The sequence below is a fragment of the Schistocerca nitens genome, chromosome 3 (genome assembly GCF_023898315.1).
Source record: "Schistocerca nitens isolate TAMUIC-IGC-003100 chromosome 3, iqSchNite1.1, whole genome shotgun sequence".
In the NCBI taxonomy this organism is placed as follows: Eukaryota; Metazoa; Arthropoda; class Insecta; order Orthoptera; family Acrididae; genus Schistocerca; species Schistocerca nitens.
The window spans coordinates 348,552,464-348,562,749 of NC_064616.1; the positions used below are offsets into that span (position 1 = coordinate 348,552,464).

The following is a 10,286-nucleotide window of genomic DNA, read 5'->3' on the forward strand; positions in this document are numbered from 1 at the left end:
TGGAGACGATCGTAGAGATGCTGGATGTAGTCCTGTGGAACGGCTTGCCATGCCATTTCCACCTGGCGCCTCAGTTGGACCAGCGTTCGTGCCGGACGTGCAGACCGCGTGAGAAGACGCTTCATCCAGTCCCAAACATGCTCAATGGGGGACAGATCCGGAGATCTTGCTGGCCAGGGTAGTTGACTTACACCTTCTAGAGCACGTTGGGTGGCACGGGATACATGCGGACGTGCATTGTCCTGTTGGAACAGCAAGTTCCCTTGCCGGTCTAGGAATGGTAGAACGATGGGTTCGATGACGGTTTGGATGTACCGTGCACTATTCAGTGTCCCCTCGACGATCACCAGTGGTGTACGGCCAGTGTAGGAGATCGCTTCCCACACCATGATGCCGGGTGTTGGCCCTGTGTGCCTCGGTCGTATGCAGTCTTGATTGTGGCGCTCACCTGCACGGCGCCAAACATGCATACGACCATCATTGGCACCAAGGCAGAAGCGACTCTCATCGCTGAAGACGACACGTCTCCATTCGTCCCTCCATTCACGCCTGTCGCGACACCACTGGAGGCGGGCTGCACGATGTTGGGGCGTGAGCGGAAGACGGCCTAACGGTGTGCGGGACCGTAGCCCAGCTTCATGGAGACGGTTGCGAATGGTCCTCGCCGATACCCCAGGAGCAACAGTGTCCCTAATTTGCTGGGAAGTGGCGGTGCGGTCCCCTACGGCACTGCGTAGGATCCTATGGTCTTGGCGTGCATCCGTGCGTCGCTGCGGTCCGGTCCCAGGTCGACGGGCACGTGCACCTTCCGCCGACCACTGGCGACAACATCGATGTACTGTGGAGACCTCACGCCCCACGTGTTGAGCAATTCGGCGGTACGTCCACCCGGCCTCCCGCATGCCCACTATAGGCCCTCGCTCAAAGTCCGTCAACTGCACATACGGTTCACGTCCACGCTGTCGCGGCATGCTACCAGTGTTAAAGACTGCGATGGAGCTCCGTATGCCACGGCAAACTGGCTGACACTGACGGCGGCGGTGCACAAATGCTGCGCAGCTAGCGCCATTCGACGGCCAACACCGCGGTTCCTGGTGTGTCCGCTGTGCCGTGCGTGTGATCATTGCTTGTACAGCCCTCTCGCAGTGTCCGGAGCAAGTATGGTGGGTCTGACACACCGGTGTCAATGTGTTCTTTTTTCCATTTCCAGGAGTGTATTATCCTTTCCAAACTTAGGACATCTTCAAATGTTACGATGTATCATAGCATCTTTGATACTCATATGTTGGTTCAAATGGCTCTGAGCACTATGGGACTCAACATCTTAGGTCATAAGTCCCCTAGAACTTAGAACTACTTAAACCTAACTAACCTAAGGACATCACACACACCCATGCCCGAGGCAGGATTCGAACCTGCGACCGTAGCAGTCCCGCGGTTCCGGACTGCAGCGCCAGAACCGCTAGACCACCGCGGCCGGCGATACTCATATGTTTGTAAGCTCTTTGTACGTATCAAAACATGTGGTGCGTGGTAGAAATTTTCTCGGTGACAAATCTAAAGTGTTCAGTGAGAAAAATTTACGTGTGCAACAATAAGAATGCAGTGGAAATGTATTCACATCTGTTGGACGAATGTTACGAAAACAAACACTCCAAACCGACATTTCACGTAAGTCACATGCAACGAAAATCTGTAACGCAACCATCTGTGTATGGCGTACTTATAATTATGTATTATTTATATTTTAGGAGAATTAATCTGTAAAAAACACACCACATGTCATAAGGAAAGCGTGTAAACCGTCTGAAGATGAATCACAACGATCCGAAACCGGTACCGGTACCCTTTGAATAAAGGAACTGAAAGTAAATTTATGGCTGGTGCTGTCCTAACACCGTCAACAATTATTATTCAGCGTTTTAGTTCATTGAGATCTCTGTAGTACTTTCATTAGTTGAACTAAAGCAATGATGTAAAACTGAGGCACCTAAACCATGAGAGGGTACCCCTACTCCCCTTCCCCCTCTCCCAGGAGTATGTGAAGGCAGACCAGGGGTGTTGTCAATATTGGCGACACAACAAAACACAGCACACAATACTTAGAAGTATACAAATAAACAGTAAACAGTGGTGTACGAAATTGTTCTGGGTTAAACATAAAAGATGCGTAGTTCTGCAAAGCAACGTAAAATTAGACCACAGGTATCAGTGTCTAACGAAGAAAGAAGACAAGACGTCCTACCAGACGGCATATGCTGATAACCAAGCAGAAATTACCGTAAATAAAAACCAAAAATTTGCTAACGAACTGTTTATCAATCCACAAAACAAATCAAACTGTAAACATCTTTAATTACAGACCACTTATGATGCTTTACTTCGATAAAGCGAAACGCGTCTGCTGAGAAGATCAAATATTTTTCTTGTAGTTGCAACGACAGAACAAAAATACTCTCAGCAGTATAGCATTTACCAATGTCCATGTTTATTTCCTAATATACGAGGGGCGATCAACAAGTAGTGCAATACATTTTTTTCTCGGCCAATTTCGGTCAAAAAAAATGCTGAATTTATTGTGGAACGTCGTGGAATATTCCTGCTTAAACCTCTACAATTTAACTGAAGTTTCGACAGACGACGGCGCTATATGTAGCCTTCAAAATGGCGTCCGTAACGGAGATGCGTTCCAAGCAGAGAGCTGTCATTGAGTATCTTTTACCGAAAACCAGAACATCGCAGATATTCAAAGGCGCTTGCAGAATATCTACGGAGACCTGGCAGTGAACAAAAGCACGGCGAGTCGTAGGGCGAGGCGTCTGTCATCATCGCAACAAGGTCGCGCAAACCTGTCCGATTTCCCGCGAGCCAGCCGGCCGCACACAGCTATGATTCCTGTAGTGTGGGAAGAGCGCACACTTTCATTCGAGGTGATCGACGGATCACAGACACCTCTCTGGTCAACTGGACGTCTGTGTTAGTAATGCTTCATTGGACTGTTCGTCCTCATCCAGCTACCAGCCCGGATCTCACACCTTCCGACTGCCATCTGTTCGGCCCAATGAAGGATGCATTTTGTGCTAAGCGGTACGTGGATAACGTGGAGGCTATTGACGCAGCAAGACACTGATACCGACGTCGACCAGTAGTATGGTACCATGCGGGCATACAGGCCCCTCCAGTATGGTGGAGTAAGGCCGTCGCATTGAACGGAGATTATGCTGAAAAATAGGATTCTGTAGCCAAAAGAGTGGGGTCTAATATAATGTTTTGGAATTCTGAGAAAAATCAACCTGCTTTCATAAAAAAATGTCTTCCATTATTTATTGTATGCCCCTCGTATAATTATGGACATACGGCTCCGTCTTGAGTAAATGCAAATTCTTATTTAACAGGCAAACATGTTTCGGTGAAGTTTCACCTTCGTCAGTGGGTTCGTTTATTCTCTTAGTGTTACATATGGATGTTTATGTAGCTTTATAACATACACTCCTGGAAATTGAAATAAGAACACCGTGAATTCATTGTCCCAGGAAGGGGAAACTTTATTGCCACATTCCTGGGGTCAGATATATCACATGATCACACTGACAGAACCACAGGCACATAGACACAGGCAACAGAGCATGCACAATGTCGGCACTAGTACAGTGTATATCCACCTTTCGCAGCAATGCAGGCTGCTATTCTCCCATGGAGACGATCGTAGAGATGCTGGATGTAGTCCTGTGGAACGGCTTGCCATGCCATTTCCACCTGGCGCCTCAGTTGGACCAGCGTTCGTGCTGGACGTGCAGACCGCGTGAGACGACGCTTCATCCAGTCCCAAACATGCTCAATGGGGGACAGATCCGGAGATCTTGCTGGCCAGGGTAGTTGACTTACACCTTCTAGAGCACGTTGGGTGGCACGGGATACATGCGGACGTGCATTGTCCTGTTGGAACAGCAAGTTCCCTTGCCGGTCTAGGAATGGTAGAACGATGGGTTCGATGACGGTTTGGATGTACCGTGCACTATTCAGTGTCCCCTCGACGATCACCAGTGGTATACGGCCAGTGTAGGAGATCGCTCCCCACACCATGATGCCGGGTGTTGGCCCTGTGTGCCTCGGTCGTATGCAGTCCTGATTGTGGCGCTCACCTGCACGGCGCCAAACATGCATACGACCATCATTGGCACCAAGGCAGAAGCGACTCTCATCGCTGAAGACGACACGTATCCATTCGTCCCTCCATTCACGCCTGTCGCGACACCACTGGAGGCGGGCTGCACGATGTTGGGGCGTGAGCGGAAGACGGCCTAACGGTGTGCGGGACCGTAGCCCAGCTTCATGGAGACGGTTGCGAATGGTCCTCGCCGATACCCCAGGAGCAACAGTGTCCCTAATTTGCTGGGAAGTGGTGGTGCGGTCCCCTACGGCACTGCGTAGGATCCTACGGTCTTGGCGTGCATCTGTGCGTCGCTGCGGTCCGGTCCCAGGTCGACGGGCACGTGCACCTTCCGCCGACCACTGGCGACAACATCGATGTACTGTGGAGACCTCACGCCCCACGTGTTGAGCAATTCGGCGGTACGTCCACCCGGCCTCCCGCATGCCCACTATAGGCCCTCGCTCAAAGTCCGTCAACTGCACATACGGTTCACGTCCACGCTGTCGCGGCATGCTACCAGTGTTAAAGACTGCGATGGAGCTCCGTATGCCACGGCAAACTGGCTGACACTGACGGCGGCGGTGCACAAATGCTGCGCAGCTAGCGCCATTCGACGGCCAACACCGCGGTTCCTGGTGTGTCCGCTGTGCCGTGCGTGTGATCATTGCTTGTACAGCCCTCTCGCAGTGTCCGGAGCAAGTATGGTGGGTCTGACACACCGGTGTCAATGTGTTCTTTTTTCAATTTCCAGGAGTGTATGTAGTAGAGATGAAAATTTGCTCTAGTTCGTCGTCTTTTGTTGATTTCGCTTTTTCATGCCTGCTCTCAAACACGCACTATGTCACTATTTATCAGATATTCTCATGTTATGGGTGTCAAACAAGAAAGTATTTGCATAAGACAAAACCATGTTTCCGTAATTATATTGAGCATCCTACTGACAGCTCACATTAATACCCGGGATAACAACACAGCCCTACAAACGATACTTTGGAGTGGACAAATAGTCTCTGTATTTTCTTTCTTAACTCAACTGGAGCATTGTCTTGACAGAACCAAGTATGCAATTAGCTACGTACCGTAAGCATCTGATATTACATCGGGCTTATCAGTAAAAAGTTTTTCAGACAAACCACATTATGTATTATTTTTTAGTTTTATATTTCTTTCTTTTCTAGAAATTCATTTAACTAATTTCGATTACTACACCTGTCTCCGAAATTCTACGTGCAGTACTTTCCAGCACTACTAGCTTGGGCATTTCTGTTATTCTAAAATACATGAATATTTAACTTAATTCTCGGGTGTCCGCCTGTGTCACGTCGTAATTTCTCCACGATATTTCGTCAAACAGACTCTTTGACATCTTCAGGTGGTCCCTGATGACGGCTTCAGGGACCACGGGAAGACGGCAACGAGTCTATTTGCCGAAATATCCTGGAGAAATTACGACGTGATGCTGACTGACACTCGAGAATTCTAGGAGTTAGAAATGCGCCGGGAAAACGTCAGATCGCGTAACATGGGTATTTCTCCACAAGACCAACAAAATGAATGTTGAACGCAGGATCATTTCTCATTGTCCTGGACAAAGAGACAATAGCGTACGAAAGCAGAGACTTTTATAAATTTCCACTAGCACAGACGTTGCGTGTGGCAAAACTGTGCTCAGCCAGCATTCATCTGGCCTGCCACGCGACTCGCTTACTTCGCGTAAATCTGGTAGGCGCTGCCCAGTTACACAGTGTTCGTTCCACCTGAAGTTGCAAGCCAGGTGCAAGTCTCATGCCATGTCACGTGTCGCATCACTCCCAACGTCACTAGCAAAAAAATGGTTCAAATGGCTCTGAGCACTATGGGACTCAACTGCTGAGGTCATTAGTCCCCTAGAACTTAGAACTAGTTAAACCTAACTAACCTAAGGACATCACAAACATCCATGCCCGAGGCAGGATTCGAACCTGCGACCGTAGCGGTCTTGCGGTTCCAGACTGCAGCGCCTTTAACCGCACGGCCACTTCGGCCGGCACTAGCACCATTGTGTGTTCTTAATAGGGAAGCAGTGAAGGAAACGTTACTTATAAAACAATTTGTTCTTCATTCAAGGGAACATTAGTTGTCTGCAGTATGGAAAAAATTTTCGGCTGTACATTGCGCACAATAGAACGAATATGTTAGTTTTCTTGCAGTGCAAGTTATGTGAGTTTGTTTATTGCTTTAAGAAAGGGTCGTCAACTTCAGCGTTAATCAGGCACAAATGCGTTAAACGTGACAAACTCTTGAGACACGGAAAACCTCATCAGTATCTTCGAGAACAAAATCTACTGTTGTCAGTAGTTGCGTTAGACTCTGCATCCAGAACCTACGTTCCACCAATACCGCTAAAGTTGAAGGGTTCAGGAACTTACGTCACAACTTTTTTCACATAGGTGCACAGTATGCAAAATCTGGCCGCGTAAATGTTAAGCCTTGTTTCCATGCCCTGTGGTTTGACAGGCCACGATCTGTGTTAGTGGTTTTTGAAGTCATTCAGTTTTTTGAAAGTTTTCAGTCGGTGATAATTATGGAGTGGTCCAGTGAAGTGAGTATGGAGTTTGGAGACCTACGTAAGGGAGAACCTTCTGTCTGGAACCTCCAAATGCTGCCCACAAAGGTGGAAACTAGATCGATGTATGATGCTTGGAAGCGAATCAGATGTAGCATTAGCGTTGAGTGTTCTTTAAATGAACTAAAAAAGAAAATAGAAAATTTGATGTTGACTTACTGAAAGCTAGCGTTAAAGGTAAGGAACAGTACGAAAACTGGGGATGGTATTAACGAAGAGTACAAGCCGGAACACTTTTCATACGAGAAAATGGCATCTGTTTTGCACAGTATCTACAAACCAAGCTAAATGTCTGATAAGGCAAGCACTTTTATGGATATTTTAAAGCTTGTTTTTGTCTCATTACCTACTTCTCATTAGCAGTTTTTACTCAATAATAGCTCGTAGTTCTCTCGTACAATGAAAAAACTCATGTGACTGAAAGGAAGTAGGGTGTGGAAGTAAACAAAATTCACATAGATGATCAATTTATTTAGATTTTGCGCCACAAAAACTACTTAATTTCAATAACAATACTTTTCTTTCCAAGCTAACTTGCCAATTATGAAATACTCAGAGAAGGAGTTACGAACGCCCCTCGCTTTTTCTCTCGGTTTCTAGCTAATTTATTTACAGGTAGGGCCAACGGCCTTGCCGCAGAGCTAACACCGGTTCCCGTCAGATCACCGAAGTTAAGCACTGTAGGGCTGGGCTAGCACTTGGATGGGTGACTATCCGGTCTGCCGAGCGCTGTTGGTAAGCGGGGTGCACTCAGCCCTTGTGAGCCAAACTGAGGAGCTACTTGACTGAGAAGTAGCTCCGGTCTCGTAAAGTGACACACGGCCGGGAGAGCGGTGTGCTGACCACATGCCCCTCCATATCCGCATCCAATGGCGCCTGTGGGCTGAAGATGACACGGCTGCCGGTCGGTACGGTTGGACCTTCATGGCCTGTTCGGGAGTAGTTTAGTTTAGTTTCCTTACAGGTAAGAAGGAAGTCACTGCACTTTTGGTCATTTCTCCAAGACCCAGGCATTGTTTCAACATCACAGTCAAAGGTACCTGGAGGAGTATAAAATCTTGTTGATGATCGATTCTCCTCATGAAGTTACGCAAAAGAATGCATGACGGGGTAACGCTGTTCACTTTCTCGGGCTCTAGAACCATTGGTTTTTTGAAAACTCGGAAAGCAGATGCCATTATATCAAAAACATTTTCAACAGTACGACGCGCACGAGATAAGCGGTACCCGAAAATTTTCGCTTCCTTTCTCGTAAATACCAGGTCATGGTGTCATCATGTGGCGACTCAAGGCAAAAACTGCGTCGCCAACAAAGACATAGGGTAAGATTTTATTAGATGAAGGCACTTCCTGTCTGGTGGTAGTTTCAGTTGACCCCTCTGTAGTTTAAAGAACTGGGATGAATTGTTGAACACTACTCCATCACTTATCTGACCTTGGAATCCAATGTCCACAAATGTGAAACGATCCACTAGAGCAAGACGTACCACACTAAAGGTCCCTTTGTAACTGAAAAATTCCATACATGTATTCATTGGGATCTGTATTATGATATGTTTACTGTCTCCAAAAAGTTCGGGAAGTTCCAAACACTTTCGTAATGCTATGCTATGTCCAGCCATTCATCTTCATTTATAGACAACTGAAGAAAGCAGGGTTGTTATACTTCGCACATATAACGTAGTTAATTTAAATGTAGCGCTTTTTTAAGAGTACTTCTAAATTTACAACATGGTTTCAAAAAGGCAGGCTATATACTGTGCATTGTTTTCAGGAACCAGAGAATAAATAGTATGACCCACCAAGTACTGAACTCGCAACAACTGATCCAGTAGAATCTTCTGAAATAAACATTGTGTGATACGATGATGAAAGTTATGACACTATAGCTACTGAAGTCGCTGTAATTGATGAAGGTGGACTTACAATAGGCAGGAAAAAGGTAAGCCGAACATACAGTAAACGTTGAGAAACGTTACACCTTTATGAAACAAGTTACTAACAAAGTGAAAACAACAGAAGATGAAAGCTCTTTATTTTTTGACCTGTTGTGATTGAAATTGAAAGCGCTGTGATGATACTCGCGAAATAGCGGTGCTCAAAATCAACAACCTGGTATTTAATTAAAAAACAAAAGACACAAGATTCAACAGCCCTAGTGGAGTTATAATGACAACTATCAGTAACCTGGATCTTTTGCAAATACTGTTCCACATGGTCAAGTTGTGAATCAAGTTGGGTCATGACTTGGTGGTTCTGAAAATTCTTTTTCTTCGGACGTCTCCTATGGACATAATCCTCCAGCTACAACACCGCCGCAGTATGGTTTCAATGATAACCAAACTGAAACACCGTGTCGAAATGCACCTTAATATCTTCACACTTGCAATGTTAAATAAAAATTACTGCAGTTATTTTTAATTAAATTCATGTAATGTAAATGTATAAAAGAATAAAATTATGACATTATATTTCAAATTGTATTCATTTAAAATAACTTTAACCTTTACTTCTTTTTGAAGTTCTTGTACTATGGCCTGAAATACTTCATCTACGCATATGGAGACGGTGTGCTGTGAGAACCTAAATAAGTAAGACAAACTGGCATCACTGCCACCAGTAGCAAAAAATCGAAATGTTACAGCTCGCCTCTCTTGAATGGGATACTTCCTCTCATGTTTTATGTTGTTTTGTTAGCAATGGCCCGATTCTACTCGATAAAAATTCAGAATCAGCTTTTGACATTCGGCAAAATTTCTCAAATCTGCCAGATGGTTGTTTTCCCAAGTCACTCGGCATATCACTAGTATTGTATCTGCAAATAAGAAAAAATTTCAAATTCAAATGTGTGTCAAATCTTATGGGACTTAACTGCTAAGGTCATCAGTCCCTAAACTTACACATAACTTAACCTAAATCATCCTAAGGACAAACACACACACCCATGCCCGAGGGAGGACTCGAACCTCCGCCGGGATCAGCCGCACTGTCCATGACTGCAGCGCCTTAGACCGCTCGGCTAATCCCACGCGGCAAATAAGAAAAAATCTGAGTTTTTGTAGTTTGAGTTAATTTATGCAGGTAGGCACGTACTTATTTTTTTAAAAATTAACTAATTACGTTTCACTAGTTTTATTTAGCGTCCCATCCTCCAACGGCTTTTCTGAGTCTTCGTGTTTTTCTTCAAAATATGGCCACTCAAGCGTACCTAAGCCACTGGGGCACAGGCTACTTATTCATTATCAGTGACCCAGTTCATTTCCTCGAAGGCACCGGCCTCCTGTTGGTGACTGACATCTATAAACGGACACCTGTTGATGGCTGGTGGCCGCGTGAGATTCAGAGGGCCACGAGCCTTTCCGCACGGTGGGAATGGCTCGAGGTCGAAATTAGACAAACCACGACGGGCAACAACAGACCAAAAGTCAGTGAGGACGATCATAAAACCAAAGTCCGTGAGAACAAGTCTTTGCTCAACGATTTCACGAAATGTTTCTCAGGTAGCTGAAAAAACTCGAAGCAAATATC

General features: G+C 45.9%; 1 pseudogene; it reads left to right on the plus strand.

Moving 5' to 3' along the window:
• Positions 1 to 7,378: 7,378 nt before the first annotated feature.
• Positions 7,379 to 7,496, plus strand: LOC126250232 (5S ribosomal RNA; annotated as a pseudogene).
• The last annotated feature ends 2,790 nt before the right edge of the window (positions 7,497 to 10,286 follow it).